Source organism: Gavia stellata, chromosome 3, assembly GCF_030936135.1.
Source record: "Gavia stellata isolate bGavSte3 chromosome 3, bGavSte3.hap2, whole genome shotgun sequence".
Classification (NCBI taxonomy): Eukaryota; Metazoa; Chordata; class Aves; order Gaviiformes; family Gaviidae; genus Gavia; species Gavia stellata.
Window position 1 is genome coordinate 75,016,303 of NC_082596.1, and position 27,887 is coordinate 75,044,189.

A 27,887-nucleotide genomic window follows, 5' to 3' on the forward strand; every position below is an offset into this window, starting at 1 on the left:
ATGGGAAAGATAAGCTATCTGAAGATGTGTACAAATGTCACACTGAGCAATTTCATTCTACCCCTTTAACGGTCTTCACACCTTCCTGATAAAATGATAAAACAGTCCCGAATAATGCCCTACTTTTACTATGTGGACAATTTGTTATCTCCAAAATGACCAGGCTTGCATGAAGGAGGAAGCTACAGAAATCTCAGCAAAAGAGAGGAAGAGTCTGTGATGAAGAGAGCTGGAGGGAAAAGAAAACAATAGAGAAGCAATATAGGCTGTGTATTGCAAAAGAAGACTGATTTGGTGTTTTAAACAAGATCTAGAGATGGAAGTGGCAGTTCACTTGAGCTGCCAGCCTGGTAACATTGCCAACAGTCTCTTTGAGAAGCTTGATAACACGATCTGGACGAGTATGGATATTTGACCCTAGTGAGCCTGGGTTTTTATTACATGAGATTATTTTACTGATTATTCTTGCTTCTCAGCAAGATTCTAGGTTGTGCATTAGTTCGTTGAATCCATGTGCGTGACCCTGGCTCTGTGTCCCGATCCTCACTTTTGCTTCCCCCCACCCTCAATTAATTAACTTTACCTTCTCATCTTAGATGCTTTTGCATGGCACAGGATTCTTGACCATCAGCCCAACTCCAACTTCATTTTTGCTTTGATTTTGCAGCTAGTACAATCCTCAGCTTCTTCACTTTCATCTCAAACTGAGTGTGATTGTAATCTGCTGTCTTCACCCTCCACATTTCTCCCTCTGAATATACCTTCTACAGTCATATAATACAAAATACGTCTCGGAAAAACTGATGTGCTGACTTCAGAGAGCTTTATAATATGTTAATCCTTCCAAGATTTGAAAATTGCAATAGGGTTTCAAGAAATTCTTGAAAACAATGTAAGTTTTCATATAAGAAATATCCTTTGTTTTCCTCACAAATGATTTTAGATTTCCATAACCATAAGAAGAAAAAGGTGAGGGCTTCCTAAGAACACCAGTTATAATATACATCAAAAATTTCAAGTGTCTTCTCTACTATTACTGTCAAAATTATCAAGCAATGATATGCCAGTTTGGAGGATTAATCAAAGACTATTTTTCCAAGTTCATCATAAAACTGGAGAAAAAGTTTATGGCTTTTTTTTCCCCTTCATTCTGATAGTAATCACCTTCTGGATATTTCTAAACCATCTCTGCTCAAGGTTGACCTTTAAAACGAAAAGCCACATTCCACAAAAACATCATCCTGGAGGTGACTTTCTGAATCATCTGGCCCCATTTCCCTGCTATTGCAAGCTGACAGAAAACATTTTAGTATGAAAATGCAAGAAAAACAGCAAAACATCTTAGACCTTGTGATTACTAAGAATTCAGTTTTCCCTTTGTTTTGGAAGGAATAAGGGAGGAGTGAGCATACCTAAGGAATATCAGAAATATCAGATCTAATGATTTTTCTCAAGAACCACATTTTAATGATGATTTGAATTATGTGTTGAACATATGGGTACCATTTCCACACAAAGGAAAAGGTGGCAGGCAGTTGTCTTTCCTTAAATAGAAACAGGTAACTTTAGTTTTAGATTGAGTGGGTCTTTTTATATGTGTTTGGCACAGTCCAGGAAAATGTGCTTTGTCAACTGCTAGCATTCTAGCTTTTAAAGAAAGGCAATAAATATACCAGTTTCTGAAGAAATAAAATGTTTTCCACTTATCATCTGAAAATAACAACTGAAATTGAAGACATGAGGGCACTTGACTCAGACCTTTTTTCTTCCTGATGACTTTTGGGTTTTACAGGTTACTTAATCTGCTACAACCTGAAAAATCAATATCTTCATATTTTACCTTAGCTACCCAGTGCTTGCCTCTATATATCTTCCTGTCAGATAGAAGGCTGAGAAGGTGATAACGAATCTTGAACTTGGATTAGTACATTTCACAATGTAGATGTGTTATTAAAAAAAATGACACACCGCGTCAATCAGTCTCCTAGTGAGAAGTGAACTGCATTTAATTTTGAATTTGCCAAGATCTTGAGCTGACCAGTGTGGTGGGAGAACTTAGCACATTTTCACATTTTTCTACTTGAATGAAAAAAGATGACAAAAAATAAGAAGACAGTGTTTATTGAACTTCATTGCAGCTAGATTTATATTTTAGATAATTGAACAGAGATTCAAAAGTAATGGAAAAATAATGATCATAGTATGTATTCTAGCCTGTGTGACTGTGTAAGGGTTTCCTGCATCTTTCCCTCCATCCGCTTACATTACAAAAGCAATAACAATGGCCATTGAAGAGAAAACATGCCAAAACATCTCATATTACTCTGTGATTTTGGACAGCCATGCTTTTGTGTACAGTTTTTATCTGTCTGACAGCCTAACGATAGACTGTGTTATATTTTGAAAATACAAGTACTGTGTTCCAGGGATTATATATGATTGCCACAATATCAGGATCAACAAAATGAGATCTGAATGTTGAAACTTACTTAGTTTCAAGAACCTATCAATCAGGCTGTAATTTTAAGGGGTGAGGGAACTTGTGCTCAATGCTAGCACACAAAATAATCACAAATATGGGTGTCTGAGGAATATAATAGATTATATTACTGTAGTATATTTATATAGCTATGTTGCTATTAGGTGTATTAAGGACCAAAAAACCTATTAATGCTTTATAGAAATAATTATTTAGGTACACTTCCTATCATTTAGCTTAGCAATGTTCCAGGTGGAGATTGGATATAAATCCAAATTATTTGCTTGTTTGTATAGAATCTACTAGTAGGAATGCTAAGTTATTTCCCAAAAGTGTTTTGCTATTAATGAATTTTATTTTTGTTCTCATCACTGCAGTAAATCTTCCCTTATTTTCAATAGCAATCAGTGATCTAATCCAAATAATTTTCTTGAAATGTGAGAGCTTTTTCATATCTTTGCTATGTTTTTCTCAGTCTCCGTGATTTAGTAAATACAGATCTCCTCTTAGCAAATTAAACACCTCTGAATAGTCAGTTTCAATCATAGGAAACACCATTTCTTCATGGATATGTAAATCTTATACCCAGTTCTCACTGTAGAAGCCTGAAGAAGAGGTCACATGTAATACAGAAGTTACGGCATTCATGCTTGGTTATCGTAAGCTTAATATTCACTGAAAGTTTTGTTAATGTTCAGCCTTTCTGAAAGCTGGTAATTTTTATTAATTGCCCAACTATTGATTTAGTTTACAGTAGATTTAGTATAGATTTTAGTTGAGCAAACATACCACCCCTGCAGTGGGTTATTCATACCAGCTGGCTTAACGGTGACAGGCCTACCTGTGCTGTTCTCATATTTTCAAATTTTGCATTGGCTGAAACTGCCTACAGCTTCAAATTTAAATCTGTAAATCTAGAGGTAGTCATGTAAAAGGTAATTATTCACAGTACTAATTTAAGCAAATGGCTACTGTTATTTTTCCTTCTGAGATACTAAGAAAAACTAGCCTTTCTTTATTTTTCAAAATATTCAGTATTTTAAATGTTTCAGTGAACATTCCAGGGAAATGATTGACAACTCGGTGTTATTCCTGTGTTAATCTATAGGTGTTGGTAATTAGTACTCAGAACTTATAAAGCAATGTCATGGCAGGGAGGGGAGGGAAGAGGATCTGTTGCTTTGCTGGATAACCAGAGATTTATAATAACTGCTGGATGAACTCCATGCGTATGATGCCACTTGAAATATTCAGTTTGAATCATCCAGCTCCCATATGCAGTCTCATATCCACCAATAGTCACAAACTGGAACTCATTTGGAGTATTATTTTGCTCTTTATAATGTCTAGAACATTTAAGTAGGATTTATCAAAATTACAAAATTGCAAATATTTCCTCTAATCTGTAGTACATATGCAGATTGATAGCATATTTCAGGATAAAAATATGCATATGTCATTCATCGTAAAAAAGTATCTCTGGAGAGAGTTTATTGCCTATCAGCAACTGCTGACCTCTCCAAAAGATTTGTGCATAGGTGTATTTGTATGTCTGTATAGGTAGCAATCTTGAAAAAGCCTACAAACTTTTAGTATTTTTAGAAGCAATGGAGAAAAATAACATTGTAAATATTTTTTAATCCTGTGAATCACAACTATAATCAGTAACTCTAACTCTTTTATTGTTCAAAACTTCTTTTTCAAAAAAACTTAAGTAATTTCCTTCCATTTGTAATAAATTTTTCATCTCTAGCCTTTATACTCAAATATCATGGCTTGGCTTTTTCCTGCATCCACAAACTAAAATTAGAATCACAACCTTTGTGCTCAGGCCAAGTGACTAAGAGCTTTATAGAATCATACATAGTATGAAAACCTTGAAACATATTTTAAAAACCATTCAGGTTGTATCATAAACCTGCTTTAACAGCATATTGCTTTGTTAATACTTTTTCAAGAGATTGTTTTTCTTATCTAATTTTAGATGTAGCTCCACATTATACAGATGCTGCACTTTTGTCTTCCTATGAAATGCACGTTTGAGGGCTCTTTGTTTTTCAGTTGGTATTTTTTAAGGAAAAATGTCCTTTTCCTACCAAGCCACCAACAGGTGCTACTGTGGAAACGCAGCCAAATGAGGTTCCTGCTGTTTTAAAGACAGTTTTACAAGTATATTATGCCTTTTCATGGCACGATCAATTCTTCTAAATGACATTTTTATAGCTGTTTATTTGGATTCTGTTCATGCATTTAAATTTTGTCCATATTTTGTTTTTCTTTTTCAATTATAAATAATTACAATTTTAATATAATTTTAGACAGAGAAATATCAAAATATTAACACCTTTTTTCTAATAATCTCAAACTGGTTTGTAAATATTAATGAATGCTACTTCACAATATTTTTCTGGTATAGATAATCCTTGTCATTTCAAAGCATTTAGCAGACTGGAAAATATATGTACAGTAGGATTAAGCAACTTGCCCAAGATTAAACAATGAGATGCAAAGCTACTTTTATGTGAATAGGAGGAGCACAGGAGAGCATACTTCCTCTGTGTGTGTGAAGGTAGCAATTTTCGCATCGGAAGAGTACAGGATTGACAGACGGTGTGCTTTTTTGTCTATAGTCTTTAATGGGTATCTGTAAACCACAGGTAGACTGCAGCCTGGCATCAATGAGTTCAGGGTATGTTTACACCACAGGCAGCTGAATGGCTGAAGCTTGCATTTGCAGATGTAAATTTGAATTACCTGTCTGGGACACTACACAGCAGTATAGCCATGGCAACAAGGAGCTCAGCATGGCTGGCTGTGCAGGTGTGGAACAGGTTTATAGATGGTGCTGAGCTCTGTCCTGGAAATGTGAGGATCTGACAAAAACTACTGCATGTGTATCTACACTGGGAGCAGTCATTCCTTGGACTGCAGAAAAGAGGGATCTTTGGGGACTGTGCTCCAGCTCTTAGACCTCCTGCTCTAGGAAGACCCAGAAGCTGCACCCTTCTGAAACTCCCACCTGGCTACAGTGAACTGCAACACTACAATGAGACTACAACAAAGTGTTGTGGTTTATTAGCGCAATTTACACCCCTCCATTTTATATTTAGACATCACCGTGGTCAATGTTGTAAAGATACCCCAGTGAACAAGTACTAAATATTCTGGCACTAAGTCAAAAAACAACACTTTCTTGTGTGGTGCATAAGCATAGATATAAGTTACTTTTTGGATCCTTTCGTTGTCTTTCCTTCTACATGTAAATTTTCCTCTTTGAGATCCTGATCGTAATGCTAAAAAGGTATTCTTCTTTTGGTTTCAAGAGTATTTGAATCAAGCCTAAGGCTAAGTGAGAATAACTATTACTGCAGTTTCAAGAAGAAATGTACTGAGATACAAATAGAAGCACATGGATGGCTGCACATCTATGATTTTCTTTAGCTCTTATTATGACGTCTGATGTCTGGCAAACTGTAATTATGGAGGACATGCTAATTATTTTGATAGGAGCAATTATCTTGTTTCTGTTTATATTATACACCTTTCCAGAGATCCATGGCCTGACATTCTCTTACAGGCTGAAATCAAATCCAACTTAGAGACTTTCTGCCTCTGTGAAATCCAAATACCTGTTTTTTTGCCATTCATTTTTACTACTGTTCTGAAGAGAGAAATATACAAAAGTAACAAATGTTATACAGAAAGACGTAAAAGAGGATACAGATCATTAGGAAATACTGACTTGTGATTCAGTACATAATTATGATGCTGTCCTACAGAAATGGATGGTGACGGAAATGAAAAAGGAATTTTCCAGTGGTTGTAGGACAAAGTAGTCATGTACTGAAATGAAGATTTCTGGCTTCCAATCACCTGCACTTATTGCCTGGCAGAACTGGCCTAGCTGCAGCACCCATTTGCCTAGGATGGGTACACAGTCAGGTGGAAATGCATGCTGTCCTGTCAAACTCCTCACTTGACACCACTTTCCTGCCTCTAAAATTTGTGCCTGCTGTTAAAGAAAAAAAAATCTTTTTGCACAAGAATCTTTCCTCTTAGCAGCATCTGGATAATAGTTCTGACTTTTACTCCTTATTTTCATGTAAAAAGCAGGCTAGTGTCTCTCTCATTACTTGATCAACAGCAGCTGAAGAAGCTATCGATAGATCAAAAACATACATAAGAATAATTCTTCTGAAAGCTTTTCATCATTACTGCTGTCTTAATTTTTGTGGTTTTACAGAGTTGTTAGCGTATTTATCTGTGAGAGACTGCAAGTCACGCCAATAAAGAGGTTGAACAACAGTGCAAAACCCAGAGGTTTTCTTGAAAGAAAATTTGAATTATTTCTGCCTTCTGGTGCTGTAAATGCAATGGCTAGGACTGAAAGCATGGATGACTAGACACAGGCATTGCAATGGACAAAATCCATTATGCAAACCAGGGAGACTGTTCCAGAAAGGTAAGAATTCATGGCATATTGCCACAAACGCCTTGAGCATGATGCATTTGTAGCGCAGGGAGAGTAGAGCTGTGAAAATAAGTTAATTTTTTATCTATGAATCATCAGAATATTCTAATGCTAGTCTAAAGAACTGCATAAATGTTGCACATTTCTTAAATATACAGTGTACATTATATGAGTTGCTCAGGAATTAAAAACAGACCAAGCTGCTTCAGGCTTTAATATAAATTCTGTTTAAAACTTAAGTCTCAGATGCAGTCAATCTAACTTCATGTATTAAGTGAAGTACTTCACAAAGGACCCTCATCACCCTAGGCTATCCCTCTAATCAGTGCACTTCCACATGATGAGTGTGACGGCCTGAATTACCTGGAGGAAGTGCTTTCTTCTCTCCACTGACTCTAGAGAGACCCTGTGGAAGCTAAGCATCTGAATTAAATGCCTACAGTTAGATAAGAGCAACTTAAAGTTGAATGCACCAAAAATTTGCATGTGTCTTGGATGCTCAGTGTATAACTGACTTCCACATCCTCTTCAGATGTCTTTTTATGATAGGGACAGGGTAGATTTCCCATACCTTTATATACAGCAAAATGAGATGCACCCTCAGGTTTCACAGCGATAACCTATTTTTGCCCTGGAGCCAGTCAGCATCGGGTAATGAAATTCTAAATGGTGGAGGCAAATGCCTTTTCCACTTTAACGGTATGATTTAGTACTAATTAAAACCGTGTTACACATGCCTTTTGATGAAGACCTTCACATGGCAATATTTTCCCATTTTGTGTTTCTCAAGGTTTGCAGTTGCAACATTTTTCTCCCAATACTTGCATTTCCTTGAGGGGAGGATTTGTAATCTAGTTCTGCTACCAGTCTCTTCCACTCTACCAGGTAGTTTCTGCCTTTGCTTTCAAGACGTCAAAGAACAGCTCAATCTATGGCTTATTTTAGAAGGGCTTATTCCATTTTGGATTGTTCCTTGATGGACTGTTAGCCAGAGTATTGTTTGGATTCAAGACACTGTCTTCCATTGGATATTAGAGAAAAATAGGAAATATATGATAACCTGGATAATTTCAAGAGTCTGTTTCAATTAATTTGATTAGAGAGTCATTTTTAACAACTCCTTAGGCAGAGCATAGCATGTTTGAAGTTCATCTAAATGAGCCTTGATCTGATAAATGTGGTACATTTTTTTCCTGTTAAATTCAGTATTTATAAGTAAGAAATTATTTTTGTAATCTAATTGAAGTTTAGAAAAAAGCACATCGCTTTCTTGTGAGTTAATCTTGTCAAGGTTTTTATTTTTCTTCCTAGAAACCCAGTTTCTAGGGTTTCTAACAAAATTAGAAAAATTTGGTCATTATATTATGTAGCAGAAGTGTCAATAAAAAGCAACAGAGAAGGAGGAGGAATTAAATGCACTTGAATAGCTACTTCCGTCAAAGAATGTCCTATTTGGTGTAGAAACACTCATAGGTTAGCAACTTCTCAAGGTGAATCAGATATTTGAACCCAAACATAAGAAACTCATAAGCATATATGAATGGGATAAACTGTTCAGACTTGCAACAAAGCCCTGATCCAGACTTCTACCATTTCTGTTAAAACACCTGAGCAGATTTTTCAGCTGCAACACAGGGCTACATAAAATACTCTGTTACAGTAAGTTCATGTTTATATAATCATTAGAGATCAAGTCCCAGCCCACCTTCCAGCCACCACCAGAGGCATAAAAGGGCAAAAGGCACTTCTTTTGTCTTGAGTAAATAAATCTTCCCAGAATGCAGAAGAAACAGAGAGGTTAGTGCTGGAAATAACTAAGCAATATGAAAAGTAATATACAATGATACCAAATCTCATAGGGGATAGAAAACTTCTCTTGCTTACTACAGTTGATAAGTGTCCAGGAAGTATGATGATAGATAAAGAATATGAACCTAAACAGAGTGTGAATATACATATAGTATCATTAAAATGTAATGGATTTAGTAAATAGTATAACATATACTGCATTCATTTTTAATCATGTAGTATAATTCTGAGTAAACAAATTTGAATAAAGCATACCACTTTGGCTCTATGATTAACCAATGTACTCAGTTTTATATATTTGGTGAAAATTATATTGGTACAATATTCACAGCCAAAATGAAATCAAGTATCTTTGGATCTATTGTTTTGCTTATGTATACTATGACAGATAGCTCATATAAGGTAGGAAGACAACTGATTCTAGAGAACAGCTCAACACATTTCAAAGGATGCTTAGATAAGGGAAATTAAATGTCATGTTTTGGAGGAATATAGTGATCAGTGCAGAAACACTGAATAAGGAAAATCCTTATTTACCTTTATCTGTAAAGATTTTGGACATTTGCCCAGACCTGACTCTTGGGACCTAAGTACTTTCCCAGAGCTAAAATAACATGTTTCGGACCTGATTCAGGCCTAAATGAAAATAGCTGCTATTGAATATATATAGAACTTGTAAAGAAGGTATATGCTGAAATGAAGGTGAATACACTGATTACTCTTTCTTTATTCATTGACTACCAGTCTTTCCATCTCTCACAGATGTAGTTATCTGCTCTTTGCAGTGGTTAATAGTCTGTGAAACAAACATCAAAATCAGAATTCCTGCTTCTTTTCCTCTAGCAAAAAGGTAAGGTACACTTTTAAAAGCAGTGGAAATGGGGTCTGAGCACCCAGACAGCAGTTCATCTCTGAAGGAACCCGTCTCTGAAAGTGCTGCCTACTGAATGCCCTGCTTGCAATCTACTTAGCCTTGATGGAATATTATACCTCTGGTCACACTAAGGGCGTTTAAGTGTACACCAACAGGAAGATATGCTTCTTGTCTTTTAATAGAAGGAAGAAGTGAATGTTGCCAATAAGGAAAAAGTGTCTATCAATCATGATTGCTTGTCCTGTTATGTATCTTGCCAATGTGGCTAAACAACCTAATTAAATTCCTAAAGTCAGATAAGCCAACACCTGAGAGGGTACCTGTATTGGCTTTTAATGGTGAAACTAATTACTGTGCAAACATCATATGTGTTTTGTGATTTGGTTGATAATTATGAGTATTGGTGGTACTTGGATGACTTGTCAATGGCTCAGAGTTTGAGAAGAACTGAATAGGTCTGTTCTTCGGCTATAAACTGGTAGTACAAATGAGAAGAATTGAAAAAGATAAGCGTTTTCCTGAGCTATCCTGAAGCAATTAGTGGATATAGATCTTAGAACATTTAACAAAAGAAATCAGTTATAAGACCTCAGTTTGATTATTTTCTAGTGAAATCTTTTCCCTTAAAAAGAAGAGAAAATAATTTCACTGGAAAAATAAAAAAGAGGGAGAAAGAGATAAAAAAAGCCTGCACTTTATACTGATCTTATTGGATTACTTTGGGCAGTTATTTTGCCTAGTTGCAATGTCTCTTCTGGGTTTGGTTTGGTTTTGTTTTTAATGAAAGAACATGTCTAATAGTTACACTAAATAATTTTCTTAATCTTTGTGAAATAGAAATATTTTTTCTCAAGATGACAGGATCTTTGTAAGTTTAATTTTTAACTGTTACTAGGAACACAGAAAAATACTGTTTAGTGATAACATAAAACACTATTGTTACTACTTGATAGTTTCTGTGCTTCTCTGTATGAAACAAACATGTATACAACACTGGTAACTATTAATATTACATTTCAATATTAAATATTTAAATAACATTATTTAATATTTAATCTATAGATTAGATTTAAAGTTAAGTTCAATGAGCATCAGAGAAGTGATTTGTCCTGAGATACATCAATAGGTAAGTAAAATAAAGCCTTAATCTTTTGGTCCTGTAACTTCTCCCTTTTGCCATTTTGTTATGGCAGGTAGATGATGAAAGTGGGAATGGAGACAAGCAATAAAATCCAGGGAAGCCACTACTGGACAGTTTGTCTTCCAGATGCATGTTAATTCTTTCAAGAGCTACCTTAAGTAAGTTAAAATAAAGTGTAAGTAGTTAAGTCCTAACAGTGAATGATTCTTAAATCTGTGTCCTACGTAATATCACTATGGGACCATGGACGTCTGACATCATAGATATTTTTGCTAAGGCCTTTTTCCATACCTGTTTCTCTGGAAATGACACTTTCAAAGTTCTTAAATATTTACAGTGTTTTGACAACATAGATTTTGTCTTGTTATATTTACACATAAGGAGTAGTATAACTACTATATAGACTGGACTAGAACTAGTATAAATTAAAGCTGACTGGAAACAGTCAAGGTTTCCTTAATGTATGTTGAAACAGAGTGTGTAATAATTGCTGGAGGTAATCTAGGAATTAAATTTATATTAAAGGTACAGCATTGAAGAAATCTTCAGGGTGGAGTGTGGCGAATATGCAAGGAATCCACCCCACAGAAGTTCCCTAGGCAACCTTAGATGTTGGCAACACCAGGGGAGCTTGGTGCGCTGACTCTAAGAGAAACTACACGGAGGGTGGAGCGGAGTGAAGACACTGCGGCCAGGCTCTGTGATAAGACGGGAACTGGAAGGTACTATGGAACTGACAAGCTGCTTATTTACCACCCTAAGCCAACAGTCTGTCATTTTTTGACAAAATACTATCCTTTGGGTGAACTTTGCTCATTATAATCTCATTATAATACCAGAAAACACACCTCCATCCCAAAGCTACCCACCTCCAAGGTGTGACTACCCCACTGAGCTTGCGCTCTGGATTTTTCTTAGTCTATACCTTTAAAAGTAAAATGAGAAACTTGTACACCAATTATAATAGAGGCATGTATGACTAGAGTCACTCAAGCTGCACCTGTAAGGACAAATAATATAAAAATGGCTTAAGAGAGGAAGGATGTCAGGGAAGATACCATCGCAGACCACCTCTGACACCTGGGATCAGTTGACGGGCTGAACATCTCTTCCCCCCCCACAGGGACGCCTTTGGGTAAGATTTGAACACTTGGTTATACCGAGTGCTTCCCCGGGAAACTTAGAAATCTCTATAGAGTTGCTTTATAACATAACGCGTTTGTAGCCAGGCTATATTACTCATATTCTTGGTATTTGCACGTGCTTTGCAAGCAGTAATTTTATCACCGGCAATCCAAAAGAACTTGTGTACCTGTTGCTTCAATAAACTGCACTATTCACAAATCTAGCCGTGAGAGTTCTCATTGAACACCACCAAATCCCTTAAGTGTGGCCGTGCTAGTTCATGGAATGTGACTAGACTGAAAGTGTACAGTGTTAGGAGTGTATCCGTAATCGTGAGAGTTCAATACATTGGATGCAACTGGACTTGTAACACAGAAAAGTTGGGCATCACTCAGAATCTAAGCCTAGCTGCCCCCAGCCCCTCTGACATCTGAGGACAAGCTGGAACGCAAGGGGGTTTATTTTCTGCCAAATTGCCTTGCCCTTTAACGCGACACAGAGACACACCTTAATTAGATTAGATTCTAGTTAGATCCTTAATTGTTCTATTTCTTGAAATGGCTTGAAAATGTCTGCATTTAGAAGGACCAGTACAAGAAGTATCAATAATTACAACTGTATTTGACATAGGAGGCCTGTTTTTGATATAAACTATAGCAGTGTGGAGAGAAAGGAGGAAAACAGGAGAAAACAGGGGAAGGACAATTTAAAAACAGTCCCTCAAATTTTATGATTTCCAGAATACCAGAATATTTTCTGAAAAAGCACATTTGAAAAAGCCAATTGTAGTTTTGCGGCAGAGAGCAATAAAGACTCCGTACTTTCTGCGTGAACATCACTCAAAGCTTGTTCCCAATCACATAATTAGGTAGTTGCCATGAAAGTGTGCTGACCCTTATTTGCATTACCAAGGGACCATCAGCTCTTGAGACTTATTTAGCTTGATTTTGAAATTTATGTGTTCGCACTTAAACCAATTAATTGGATTACTGCAAGTTTTCCTAATTAGAAAAAAGACCTTGGAATCATTTCTTTTTAAGCTGCTTTCTTAGATATTGCTTGGATACCTCTTCAAAGAACCTTTTAGACTTAAAAAAAAAAAAAAGATTGGGAGAATAAGAACTCTGAAAGTGTTTATTCAAAGCAATAAGTGAACTCCTGAATCAATTTAGGACACAGAAAATGAGAATAGCATGAAACACACTGGGGAGCACTGCTGCTAATTGTCTACCTATGTAGTATCACAATGAGCCAGGACTGCTTGAAGAGAATGAGAAAAATAACTGAGCCATTAGCCATGTAACAGAAGAAAAGAAAAACTACATGATACATGAAACTGAAAGTGAAATTTCTGAATTTTGGCTTGCCCAAAATGTCAGAAAGGAGAGAAGAAAATTCTCCAAAAACCTGATATTTTTATGGTATGGTATAACCCCTGCAAAGTTACCTCACAGACCTTTTTCTCCAGATGGGGTTGTTCAGTTTTGTGCTCTATTGACCCAAATGTCACTTTCATTGGGCCTCCTTTAGACCACAAAGTCTTTATACAGGGGCCTTTAGGAACATGGGCATTTATAGTTGTATTCAAACTATGTAGCTGAAACACTGAATGAGATCAGAATATTGTTACAGTAATATCAACATGCTGTATTAATTACTAGAAAAACCTGCAATTTTTAACATAGTTATTATAAGTTATGTTGCATAAAATGTAAAGGATATGTTTGACTTTATTGAAACAAATACTTAAAAATTAATTTTCTTTGAAAGCATTATTGAAAACTTCAGTTTATCAGAATGTGATTTTTATGAAATCAGTCTTTTTCTGACAAAAATAAAAAATACATTTTACCATTTTAAATGCTTTCACTGGCTGTTTTTTTAGATGGTCTTCACGTGTTTCAATATATCATAGGGCTTGATTTGCAGGTGGTGCAGCCTGCTAAAATGAATGTTTTCTGTCTCAGTAAAGCAGTAAAAAGAGCAATGGGAACTCTATCATGCCAAAATATGTAAGTCAGAAAGGTATGGACTAGGTATGTTCTTTTACAATAGTGGTTTGATCACATCACTAATTTCTGAGAGACACCTAAGACATGCATCATCAATTGTGATTAAGTTACTAAAGCTAGAGGCAATTGATCTCAGCCACTTTTCTGTGGCTACTTTCATAATTATCCATTGACAGTAGTTTAATTAGAGTGGTATGCTAGGCTTCTAGGAATGTCTGAGTTTAGGGAGATATCGCATGTTTCATCTGTAAACTTCTCTGACAGTAGAGAATAAAATACTTGAGTTGACTTTTTTTTTTTTTGCATGTGAAGACATTTGCCTTTAGTCAACCATAATTGCAGTGCTAATCTGGATGAAACATTAGAAACATTACAGCTATTTTACTATAGTAAATAAACACATCTATAGTAAATAAACACATCTCATGTTTTGTTTGTGCTTCATGGTCAGTACATGGTGTCCATGTTTAGGATCAGGCCAGAAAAAAATCCAGAAAGATCTTTGGACAGTGGCTGTAATTTGGACATTGCATTTCCAGGCTTACGAGTAATCTAAGATCAAAAAGCTTTTTAGTGAAAAGACAACATCATGAAACTTATTTTTGTACCTCAAAAATAGCAAACTGCAGACAAAAACATAGTGCTAATTCTACTGATACAGTCTTCCAGCAATAGATTGTCAGATTCTTTTCTGTATGTGTGGGAATTTTGTTTCAAATGACAATATAACTGAGATTTTTTTTAATTTTTTTTTTTTACATAGTTCTTGATTTATAGCTTCTATTGCATCATGATGTGGGATAAGAAAGTAGATGCCACTTAAATGATATATTCATGTTAGATTTCAGTCAGCTCTATAGGGAACTTAAACATAGCCTGGAAGGCACAAGGAGCATTGCTTTAAGTCACTGACAGATTTCAGTGACAGTGAATAATTTGTTGCATATATTCAGTGATGATAATCAATGGAATACCAACATTCAAACCAGGAAGGTTTATGAGCTTTATTTTCAATAGTAGAAACTTTATGAGGAATGAAAGTTTATCTGTTGAAGCTGATTAGTTTATCTCTTTTTAAACATTCAGCAATCATCTTGATGATGTTGATAGTTAACTAAAGATCTACTGCTTTGCCTCAATATTTTCGTGTTTCATTGTAAATTTTAAGTAATTCCTGGAGTTTGTCACAGAGGTATCCCTCATTAGCACACATTTCCTGGAATATGTTGAGAGGATGTGTTGCCAGTCCTAAGATATTACTGAAGAATCATTCAAACCTGAAAGGGGATGTATGCAAGGGAGAGTTCAAAACTTCTGTCTATACTAGATGAGATTTCCTTTTGAAGGACAGTAATAGAGTTCCCAGAAGAAGTTAAAAAAAATACAGTTTATGGTACAAGTGGATGTTGATATTAAGCAGGGCTGTAGCACAGAAACCCATGGAAATAAGCTCTTATTTGACTTTGAAAATACAATAGATGTAAACCAGGGGAACTTTTAATCAGGTATCTAAAAAATACTGGAATTGGTTTTGGAGGAGGTAGTGAGAAGACTGACTGTTTCAGTGCAGTTCTGATTTAAAAGACTTTTTGAATGCTCATATGTTCATTTTTTACTTCATGTTTCCAGCTTTGCCTTTTCTGTGGAAACCATGCAAATTAACTAATATGGATAATATATTGTAAACTTTGGAAGAAGACTATAAATAGAAACCAGTTATTTGCAAAGTTGACATTAATAGGATACAGTTGTTTAATCTTTTTTGGCGTAGCATATGAAGAGTCAGACATGTTGTTAGGTTCAGGCACATGCGGATCAAGGGCCAAATGCTGATGTGTGTAGGAAAAAGAAGCAGAGGCAATGAAAGACGATTTCTTTTCATGTATAGCATACCTGGTATTTTAAATATCGTATTGGTTGTTGTGTCGGACAAGGTAAACGCTGTCAAGTTTTCTTTGCCCATTTTAACAATCTCTGGCTCCAGAAAATAGTCTGATTGGATTTTATTGATCCTGAGGATTTCTTCTCTGTTCTGGGGGAGGAGAGGGGTTCCGTTTCTTTGTTAGTTTTATATGGACATACAGAGAGGACAGGCTCTTATTTCACTCAAAGACTTCACCAGAGCAAACCTGTCCCATTTGGCACCAATGGCCCTTGCAGTGAAAATAGCCTCTGGGGCAACCAGTGTTCCTCCAGTTCAGAAAAGGTAGGTGAGAATCAAAAATATGTTACTATCAATAAAATCTGCATGAGTAACCATGCAAAATGGCAGTTAACTGGCACTTGAATGAAGATGTGCACTGAAGTATTGAAGGAGACATTCAGTCTTTACCAAGCAGACTGTCCAGGTCTCCATGTAGAGAGATATACTACCCCTTTTCTATAGACACAATTATGCTTTCAGATGTGAGTTAAAATAACATAATCTATTTCTAAATATATAGCATCCTTCATATTAACTGATTTAATACCTCTCATTTTGGTGATGTTAACATGTAGATAGGAAGTAAGAAGAGCTACCAGTGAAGTGAGGTTGACAACATTCATTCATTTTCCATCAGCTCTGTTGATTGAGAAGTTACTTATCATCAGCTCTTTGCTATGTCCTTTTTGCTGGAATAGCAGATCCAAAGTGGATGCTCTTCAGCACTTTCCAGAAATGTCTGCTGGATTAATTTACAAGACAATGAAAGTTGCTGTAAATCAGCCCTGCTGAAATAGATTATGGACGGTGCACAGCATCCCCTGTGGTAATTGCCTCTTGTTATGCAGTGAAAAGTTGTTGGGGGGACACCATCTTCTGACAGCACCGCCTATAAAGATCTCTCTCTGTGTTATTCAGCTCTGTGTACATGTGGCTGATGTATCTCAGTCCTGATCAAATGTTTCACTGTTAGCAAAAGAAACTATTGAGTTTAGTGAGTATAGTGTATAACATTGCTCCGAAGAGAAAAATAATGGCAAAATATCATATGGCTTATAAAAAGAAAAGTGAATTTCTGCACAGTAGAAAGTTGTTGGCCAAAGTACATTCAGTTGCCTAAATATAAGTGACTAGTCCTAATCTAAGGGATGTGGGGTATTTGACCTAGCTGCTGCTCCAAAGTTCTGCAAGTTCTGTATTTTATCTGTCAGCCACATACAAATACCTCAGACACTTTAGGGCATCTCAGATGACACCAGATGTTAATCAATTGAATCCCACCTCATTGTAAGTTTTTCTGTTTAATGCATCTATCAATCCAAACTTTATTTAACCTTGAATGAAACAACTTTTTCAACTCTAAGGGTTTTTTTCATAATCAATATTTTGCATGGGAAATATTGCATCTATTAATAGAACAGGTAATGCAGCAATGTTTATGAAATCCATGCACAGACTGATTAATACATTTAACATGTTTACAAAAAGCAGACGAAAGGAAGGGAAGATAATAAATGGCTGATGAAAATGCTCAGCTGCAACAATCAGTGTGATTATTTCAACTTCATTAGATTATTGTTTTCCTTCATATGCTTAGTACCCGATTATCCAAACAATTTAAGTGCAAATTTTGTTTCTGATTAATAAGGGAAATATTTAAAATAGCTTAAATTATATTCTTTGCTTGCCTTTTATAAAAGGAAGGAAGAAAGAAAGGTCGTCTGAAAGAACAATTTTTTTCTTTTAGGGAAACTTATAATTTGGTGAAACATTTGAACTTTGAGAGAAAAGAGGGAAGTGAAAACTGTTGGAATGAAGGAAAAATCATACACTGTGTGAACTGTGTAGAAAATTAATATCTGCACTCAATGTCTTTGTCATTAACAGTGCAGCTCTAGAGGTAGATGGAACTCTTGGCTGGATTTTGCCTCATAAATTCTGCTGTGGTAAAAAAGCTTTAGAAAATAACAAGTGTATTTGACCTATACTGAATGTTCTTCTTTTTTACTAGCTAAACAATCTTAAGGCCCTCAAGGTTTGCTTTGGAGCTGTAGGTACCTGTATATTTTTATTTGTGCTCATGGTCTCATTAAAGTCAAGGCATAATTTAGCTTCAGAAAAGCCACTGAAATGGGTGATGTTACACCTTAAATTGTTATGATTGCAGTCTAAGACAAACTCACAAAAAACAACAGGGATTATAGCTTTCATTTTCTAATCAAAGACGTTTGACACATCTGGTGCTGATTATTATATCAGCAAATACAATTATATTTTCTTAAAGTTAAGTGAAAAACAGTACCAGAATTACAATGCCACAGTCATAAAAATGTACTTTTCCATTTTCTTAATGGAAGTCACCTTGTACTGGATAAGAATAGGAGTAAACTACCAATTGACACTTTGAGTTGTTTCTACTAAAAAGAGACTCATTATGTAAAATCATGTGCTGGGAACTGCATAATACAGTGGCTGCACTTAAAATGTTACTCCTGAACTGAAAGGTTTTACTGTTTCGAGAAATATTTCGTCAATTCTTTCAAATTGCCAAGGCCCAAATGTGGAGAAGAACGTGTAATAAAAAATGAAAATGAGAGATATAAACCAATTACAGGCACAAGAAACATAAACCACTGAGAATCATTAGTTTTGTACAAATAACTCCATTCTTATCACCTCAGTTTCATGAATCTTTATTTCTACTGTGAAGAATTCTCTACAGTGAATGTTAAAGGACAACAAATTGGCCAAGACCAGGATAATTTTGAGAACTCAATGAGGGATGTGGTATATATGAGACATTTTTTCTTTATGTTGAAAAAGAAATAGATACAACTGGTTAGAACAAAAAAATAAAGAACTTATCAAGGTATGCTCACTTTGAAAAAAAAAATCTCATGTTTTCCTCAGATTTGTTCCAAAGATATGACGGTCCAGCCTCCTTTCATGGCTAAATAAATAAGATAAATGCTGGGCAGCTAATAAAAGGCTCTAATAAAAGGCTCCACTGTTTGAAGACAAAGCCCAGTCTAAATAATGCACTACCACATATCAGCCACAGAAATTTTTTTGATTTGACAATATCATCTTAAAGATAAAGATTATTCAGAACTTCTGCGTGTGCCCACATTTTTGGCTCCGAAGGGTGAGCGCAGTGCTACAAATAAAAGGTATCTGACTAGAAAGTACAACATCAATGCAATTTAATATAAACCTATCTAGAAAGTTAGCAAAGAACCATGCTGCAGAGGCTGTGAAACGTATGCCACTCTAATTAGATTTGTCAAATATTCAAGTTTGACTCAAACAGTTTGAAAGTATTGTCAAGTGTCCAGGCTAGAGAGTAACTCAGAGCAGTGAAAGGCAGGTGAGAGCCAGCATCAAGCAGCTGCAGCATGGCTTACATGCAAGCAGGATTCTCAGATCTACTAACAGGATTGGACGACCAGGCCGGTTTGCTTTTCACTTCCATCAGTCCAGTGAGGAGGCACATGTGCTGTACTGCAGGGACCTACTCATTTGTCAGGAGGCAGACTTTCCACATCAGCAGTTCATCCATTGTAGGGCAGGACTAATGCTGTTTGTGTTTCAGTCCAGGCAGAACTGGTAAATCTAACTTTGCCAGATTTGGGGAGAGTTTGCTGCCCTCAAGATGTCTCCACAACACCAATAATCATTCTCATTCAGAAATACGTCACTAAAGACCAAAAAAAGTCTGATTGGTAGAAAGTTTTCTTTAACTTTGAAATGGTGTTCAAGGAACAGGGAAATGAATTCTTTCAGTAGGAAATGAAGCATGCACTTATCAATAGTTGATCACTCCATTATAGAAAAGGGAAATTTTTTTACACAAGGAAATAAGGTGCTGTTGTCATGAAAATTTGTGTTTTCGATAACCATTTCACTTGTCTAAAAGGAGAGCACTAGACCATATACCCTGAGTTACTGTCCCCATTGTGTGAAGTAAATGCATTCTCATTGGATGTAATGCTGTAAATGTATGAAAGAATAGAAACAGAGAAGAAAATATCTTCAACTTTATAAGCATGAGAGATCCCAATTTGGATGTTCAAGATAAGGGTTTATGAAGCCTAAAAAGCTAAGTGAGTAAGGAAATAATGTGGCACGGCTGCATGAACACCTCAAATAACTTGCAGGAAATGTCCTTAATTACCGGTGCTGAAGAGAGACAGTTATAACCCAAGGATTTTGGCATTCTTTCGTTTTGATGTAGAGGAATTTTGGCTGTTGGTATGTTTTGCCTTGGTTTTAATTGTATAATGGTTTTGTGGCCACAAAACCTTTTTTTTTTTTTTTTTTTTTTTTTTTTTTGTAGTAGTAAGACCTGTTTGAGCTGTCCAAAGTACTTCTGAACAGCTGTTTCCTTTTCTTCACTCTATGGAGATACATATATACACATATGTTTTCATATGCATATATACGTATGGATACAGATATGTATGCCCATACATACACACATATACTTTTTTTTACTGGAACACAGATGTTGTAAAAAACTGGGAAGTGTGTGTCTATTATCACAAAGGAAAAAGCTTCTAATTTGATTGATGCCCAAGATACAGAGAAAATATCAGAACATGTTGTGAGTAGGCACAATGTATCCTTATACATATGTTTAGGCAAACATAAATACCAGAACAGCTTGCAATAGCTGTAAGAAAACCTCAGTATTTCAACTCCCAAATTTCCTTCACATGTAGTCTTTTACTGTGGTCTGTGCATGCTGTATTGTAACTTTAACTTCCAATAATACATTTTCTACCTACAACATGTGAAGGTTTATTACTGGGCTTCCTGGTAGAATGCCTGCGTTGCTCCTGACTTCTGATTCTACTGCGAGCCATAAAGTACCTGGTGCTTCTTCAGAGATTCCAGTTATATAGTTATGGGACTTCTTTCAGTAAAAACAACTTCTTCATCCCCGCCACAAAATGCAAAGTTTCTGGACCCTCCTGAATGAGTTGTCTAAATGTGTAACAGTGCCAATCAACTAAGAAACCCAAAGAAATAGATTCGCTTTTCCATAGATTTTCTTGTGTGCATATGTATTTTCTGACCATTGCAGATTTCCGAAAATTACCAATAATCATGCCCATAAGGCTGTCCCTTTACACGAGACAGCTTTAATGATATGATTTGAAGATATCTTCTAGTGCCTTCTCTGGCATTCATTTAGTTTCTTATCAGAACCTCAAGAGTAAACTCTGCCTACTGGAAATGAGCTTATGTTGCTATAGAAAATCTATTTGCATATATCTCAGTGCATGTGTCCGTATCTCAGTATGAGAGCCACATGTATCTCATCTACTTGCCCATGTACCGGAGTGCATGCACCTCTCTTTGTTCTTCTGCAGGCATTATCTATTTAGAAAATAAGTACTGGGAAGGTTTGCACCAAGGGTCAACAAAGTCAATAAGAGGCAGCCCTTTAATTTTAATGGTATACTTGATGTTATACATTCATAATTATTATTTAGTCACTAATTGGAGACCATATTCACTTGTTAAACAGCAAAGAATTCTAAAGAACTGCAATACTGCTGATGATGGAGTTTGTTGATGCCTTGATCCTTGTGTTGATGTTTAGTCAATGAAGTCTTATAAGCCTTTCATGCACCAAAGACTGCTGTTCACGCTTTTCAGGTTTCTTATGACATCTTACCATTTCACTGATTTACAGAAAATCAGTTCGTCAAGCCCTCCATCTGTATGCAGTTGTTACCATCCAATACTTATGCAGCTTTCTGGGTGAGAATGTACCCCTCTGCACTCTTTCTTGGGGATCTGTATCCTGTATCATCACTATAGATTCCTTACTTGGGCTTATAATATGATATAAAATTATATTTCATATTGGTCTATCGATAAGAAATACTGGCATATAATTATTAACTTTTTTCTGATTTGCATCATGCCATGTAAGAAAAAAGGATGATGTCCTTATTTCTCTTTCTTTACATCCTCCTCATCAACATCAAAACACCTTGCCAAAGGAGCTGGAATAGGACAGAGTATAGAAAAGCTTTTAGTTCTGGATGCCTTAAAGTGCGTGGATTAAGTGAGTTTTCCCTTGCCAGCTCATTATCATCACAACCCCTTTTAGAGTCTGTCTGTCAGCTGCTTATGATGTGCATAGGTTGTCCTATGCTGGAGGCAGTCCTTATCTTCTACCATAACATTATGTTTAATTTTATCAGATGTTTGGGATTTCAGATCTCTCTTTGATCTCTAAACCAACTTTTTTTTTAAGAGGTGATAAAACTAATGAATTGCAAATAACTTTTGATAGTTCTGAGACTTTAGTACAGGTATTAGGAAGGATAACACAATACTCCACAGGAAGTTGAAGCTTTTTGAAAACCACTGTAAAGCTTCTTATTAAGAATAATGTTCCCAGAGAAGACCTAATTGTGTGGGAAACCAGTGCTTACATTCAGTTGCTCTTAGAAATGGTATGAAGAGAGTTATTTCTAACATTACAATGTTTCTATCATGAATGTATAGTTCCAGGCCCTGAGGGCACTGCAGGACCTACTTACTGTCTGTGTTCCCTGTCCCCTGGGACTCCCCAAACCTTGCCCACCACCCAGGACCCCATTTCAGCCCTTTGGGGATGTCAGCCCCTGCCCCAGCGATGTTGCAGCAGAGCTGGTCTCCAGATCCCCAAAGCCCTGCCCTATCTGGCCATGGGGATCACTGAGCCAAGCCCACTCGTGGGCCCACATCCCAGCCCAGCCTTGGATGGTCCCTATACCCAGGGAGGTGCCCAGTGTCTGGGGCTGGGGCTGCCCTGGTGCCCCCTGGCTGCCCTGCTCCTGTCTAGGGTGGTGGGATGGGACCCAGTCCTTGTAGCACCCCGACGTATTTTCATTGGGTTTAAAATTTGTCAGTCAGTCAACATTTCAGATCAACAACTGAAAAGGCTATGAGAGAAGTACAGAAAAGCAGAGGTAACTTGTCCAAGGGGAGAGGAGAAAACATTTCTAATTCTTCCATTGTCACTAGACCTACAAATGCATCTTAGAAAAATGAGTATTAAAACCTGAGGTTTCTGCAGGGAGGGGACACTGTGCAGCGCGGAGGGAGCTCTGCAGAGATCTTTTGGAAGGAAATTACGTGTTCTGTTGTACAGCAGGTGGCTTTAGCTCAGAAATCTTTTAGACATGTTAACACAACACTTTACTGATCCACTATATACTGTCTCCACAGACTGCTTTCTGAATTATCTCTTCTTTACAGTGTTTCTCCAGTTCATTTGTGCTTTTTCCTCAGTTACTTGAGGATCATCTGTAAATCTTGGACTGATTGTATTGATGTTTGTCTTAATGAAACTTAGGATGATCCCAGAGTATTACTTTTTTTCATTTGGTAACATGGTAATGCTTTTGTGCCTTCTTGATTACCTTGAAATAAAATTTAAATCATCTAAGTAGAACCACAGAACAGTACCATAACAGATTGGGCATTTCCTGGTTTTGGTGTTCAAGACTTCAACCTGAATTTTTGTATTCAGTTTGAATTTCACACCACGTTTTATATTAAGCCAATGATTCAGTCTACTATATTTCTGTTTCCAGTTTTTAATTATGTATGTTCTAGATCAGTCTGAACATTGGTAAGATTAATATTTACAAAGAAATGTGTATTTTGTTCTCACTTTTAGCTTTGCATTTTCATTATTTTTTTCTTAGAATGAGAAAAGTAGTTCTTGAGTACTTAAACCTGTCTTTTAATCCATAGGAAAGAGATAAAATACTCTTAGAACCTAACAAAAACAACACCTGGCTTTTTAGAGGCCTTTGATTGTAGTCCTGTGTTCTTCTCCCCTTAAATGCATTTAGACTCACAGCCATAGGTCCCCAAATAGCATTTCATTCTTGCAGATCAAAAACTGTGCTGTTCAGACCAAACTAACAAAAGGCAAACCAAACATCTGATTAAGGTGAGACACATCTGTCCATGCAGACTCGTACTGTTAATCTTCCTGCCACCCTTTGTGTCCCTAGGGCATCAGCCACCCCGCAGGCAGAGCTCAAAGGGAGCCTGTGACGAACATTTTTCAGCCATCCTGGCTGCTATAATTTAATTTTCTTCTTCTAAGGACTCCACATCTCTCAGCAGTAGCTGTTGGCATAGGAGAGAAGTGGAAAGCGGAAGCAGGAGGCTTGATGAGCAGACTGGCCAACTCCATCGTCACAATGGGTGCTTTACAGCTGTACTTAGTGACTTTAGTGGTGCTGCAGACAACCACGGGAAAAGGATGTCCACCTTGGGAGAATAGAGCAATGTCTACAAATATCTAATGAGCTCATATGTGGTTGCTCACACAACAGGACATCAGGCTGTTCCTCAGCAATCCTTTAGCCGTTGAGGTTCTGATTCTGTCCAATTCAGAGGTGCAAAAAATATCTCTTCAAAAGCTCTGATTTGTCTTGCAAGAGCAGAAACAAAAGAGATAGAGAGCTCTACAGCTGACACAACTTCAGGAAAGACACGAGACTCAGACTCACAAGGAAGCACTGGCCCTTCAGAGAAGACAGACTCATCTACAGTGCTAACGGCAAATCCTGTCCAACACTCGACATCTGTTTCCCCTGACTGCAAAGGGATCATGGTCACAGTAGTGAACAGTATCTATTTTACTTTCTGGTTCCTCCCTGTGTGCTATGTTTCTCAAAGACAAGCAGGCCAGGTGGACTCCTGTAGGCAGAGGCAGAGATTGCTTCTCCCGTGGGAGCAACCAAGCATGAAAAGGGAAAAGAACATTCCAGGGATGGTCTAGGGGAGATGCACTCCTTTACCAAGGGACCAGAGGGATTTTGTGGGATTTGGTGCCACTCAGAAAGCTATTAAGTAGACTGAAATTGCTCCTGGAAGCAAAGACATGCCTTCACTGGCACAGCTAATTGGTTATAAAACATTCTTATTTCTATTCCATGTGACACAGTAATTTTGGAATTTCTCTGTTTATAAAGTTAAATGTTCTATTTATATTTCAATCAGTCCAGTCTTCTTTTATGTTTAAAGGCCTTTTGCTCTTTTGGAGTGTTTTTTTTGTATGAAAAGTCCTAGAAATATCCACCTCAAAGCTTTGACTGAGTAAAAATCCTGTCAAAGTTACCAAGGCAGAAAAGGAGCTGTGACCCCAGTGCAAGACTACAGGGAATGAACCTGGGTGGTTTTTGCCTTTTTCTTTGAAATGGTGGTGGCACAGGAGGGGAAAGCTTCCACTAGATCAGAACAAAAGTATAGGTGCTACACACTTCTTGACACATCTGTCCCAGAGAAATTTCCACAGCACAAAGAACCTTTAAAAAAAAAAAATCCCATTTTGCACTGTTTCTTTTTCCTGCCTTTTCTATTTTTGTAGTATGTCCCCTGTTTTCTCCTGATATTGCCCACCAGTCTCATGTTTCAGAAGTCTATGCATAGGTCACCTCTTCCTTAGATATATGAACAGCTAGCTACTCAGTTAACATCTTCTGCCTCTGGTGAGCCTAGTGGGCCAGTAGGCTATCTCTTCTTATCTACCTGCATCTCATACTCTTGGGAAAACTAGATCTTGGGACTGTTTGAAGTTAGTTATCCCTATTGACCATCCCTGTCACAATGGTGAAGGTTGCAGTGGGACTCCTCGTTTTCACTAATGTCTACCTCTTCCTCCTGTCCTAGGTGTTTGCACATTTTGCTTGTCTGGATCTTTGAGTGGTAGATTTTAAGAGAGGTATGTATTTTGGAGAATGCAGAAGGATAACAGACTTTCCAGGAGATATCCTAAAGGGTTCTTAAACTGAAAGGTTCTGCAACTGGAGTCTGAGATATCCAGAAGCCTGATGTCTTAGTGGTACCTGCAGTAAGTCTGACTGAAGGACTCATTTTCAGGTGTCTGGAGGCACTTGTCAGAAATGAGGAGTGAGCGTGAAAGGAGATGGATAATTGCAGTCTCTTGCGAAGAGAAGAAAGGAAATGATTTTCAGTTTTAGCATTCAGGAATGCAGAGAAGGCACACAGAGGAGTGTTTATGTGGATGAGGACAGGTGGGACACACTTTAGCTGCTGACTCTAGGTGATTTGAATAGTGGTTGCAAAAGCAAAGGAGTTAACCGTTGGACAATTTGTTTTGGCTGAGGCATGAGCTGAAGCTGTGCTGGTACATGACTTTGGTGCCGGGAACAGACCCTGGAAACTTGTCAAGAGTATTGATGAATCCTACATTAGTGTTACAGATGGCCACCAAATTCATGGGATAGACATTCTGTCAGTTGACACTGTACAATGTCCCATCAGCTATCCACAGCCTTCTAGAAATTCTGTCTTTTCAGATGAATTAATGTCTGGCTCAGCTCTCAGCGTACTGCTCTGTGGGGAAAATGATGACCATCTCTGTTCAGTTGTAGACTATCTTCATGAATTTGCACAGGGTCTGGTTTGTGTAGACTGGCTGCCCATGCATGGAGAGCAGTTAGTGGGTCTTCAAGAGATATGTTTACGTGTTTTGCATGGTATCTGCACCAACAAAGACATACAAAAGTAATAGTACTGTAAAGTTTTGGATTGGGGACAGTGTTTCTTGCTGCTGGCTTCATCCATAACATTGAGGAAGCTGAATCATTGTCAGAGGAGTGTGGTTTCTAGGACAGGGTAGCTTCTGCCTAACCATGCCCCTACATATCTACCTATGAAAAGCCATATGCTTCACTGGCCACATGCCCCAGTGACTAAGGCAGGCACTCAAGACACCAATCTTGAGTCTCCCCTCCTTCCCATATGTTCGTGGCTCCTCCCTGATCCCTAGCCTATGCTCCAGCTTTTCCCTGCATCTCCATAGCTGCTGGCTCTCTGTTCTGATGTCCCTGTCCCCCATCCTGATCATCTAGCTTCATCTTAACACCAGTTGTAATCTTAATAGCTATTGGAAAACAAACTGGAGACTCAATAACTCTCTTTAAGGACAAGGACAAGTGACAAGGGACTGAAAATTTTTATCTAGACAGGTGAGTGCAATTCTATCTGGGAGCCTCAGGTTGGGTTTTACTGAGTGGGCAAAGGTTTGGCTGCCTGATTTATTTGGGTAAGGAATTAGGCTTGTGACATCATTCTGGTGTAGCATTGAAACAAGGTTTGGGTAAAGTTTCAGAGGGTGAAGACCTATGCATCTGTGGGAGAAATAGCTTAAGGTTCTTACAAGATGAATAAAGAAAGAGGACCTAGCTCCTAAACCTGCCTAGGCAAGTAAATTAGGCAGATGAAGCTGATTGATACTGTATGAGGTTATATAGGTTCTTAGATAGGAAGATGTATGTCTCTGAACTCTAGATATAATAATGAACTGATTAAGTCAAATAATTAATTTAATCATAACTAGATTCTACAGTCTCCTTAGACACTGAGAGTATTTTCTCCAACTGGTACAAGGTCTCTGGGTAATTAATGGAAAGTTATGTTTAACAGGAGACTCTTTTTACTGAGACTCCAAAAGAGTTTAACCTCTGCCTCTTCCACAAATGGAACAAATGAAGAGAAAACTAACTTGTAGTCCTACCAAAAAGATAAGTGCAAGATCGATCAAGATAAAAATAGAGAGTTTTCTTAGGTTTGGTTCCTAATGTACAACCAAAGTGTGGTTGTGTAGAGTCAAAGGCAAGCAGTTAGACTTAAGGCATTGGCTAGGTTTTAGTTCCTTTTTATTTCCTTTAGGTTTCCTTAGCTGAGCCAAACTGGTTGAATAATTTCACTAAATGGTATTGTCTTAATGCTGAACTGTTATATAACGTTCCTCCTCACTAACGAGTTTAAAATATGAAATTTTCTGGAGTTTAATGGTATAAGCTCACCCCTCCAGCCATTTCCCTACATCCTCTGTTGTATGTTCAGCAATGACTCCTAACTTTTAAAGTCAGGACATCATGCAGTGAGTGTAAATTCCTTTATTGTCTCTAATCTAAGCAATTTGGCTGTAATTCTGGTTATTACAAGATCTTACTCAATGCATTACAGATCTGCCTCTAGGCTCAGCCATGTTGTCACAGGC